The sequence below is a fragment of the Rhinatrema bivittatum genome, chromosome 16 (assembly GCF_901001135.1).
Source record: "Rhinatrema bivittatum chromosome 16, aRhiBiv1.1, whole genome shotgun sequence".
In the NCBI taxonomy this organism is placed as follows: Eukaryota; Metazoa; Chordata; class Amphibia; order Gymnophiona; family Rhinatrematidae; genus Rhinatrema; species Rhinatrema bivittatum.
Window position 1 is genome coordinate 50,052,774 of NC_042630.1, and position 509 is coordinate 50,053,282.

A 509-nucleotide genomic window follows, 5' to 3' on the forward strand; every position below is an offset into this window, starting at 1 on the left:
GAATATTTTAAAACTACTGATAAATAGAATTTCTATTAATTAAAATCACATATATTTTTTACAATTTCCCAAACACCAATAAAATATTTCAAAAACAGCACATATATCAAATTACACCCAATAATTAAAATTAATAAGGATTTTAAAAAGCCCCTGTTGTCCATACATGGGAACTCTTGATTTCCAGTCACCCTGATATTGTCAAGGATTAGGAGGTTATCCTCTCTCTCTCTCTCTCACAAATACTCACGTCCATTCTTTCTCACACATACACTGTCACATACATACACATTCATGCTCTTATACCCACCATAACCTCTAGCTGTCACCGACACTGATACACTCTCAGGTTGTAAGACACTCTCTTCCCCTCCTCATCCCCCTCCCACACACACTCTTACTCCCCTGGATTTTCTCATACACACTCATGCTCTCACTCTCTCTGGCTCCCTCACATACACACAAACACACACTCCCAGGCAAGCTCCCACTCGTTCTCACACAGACAC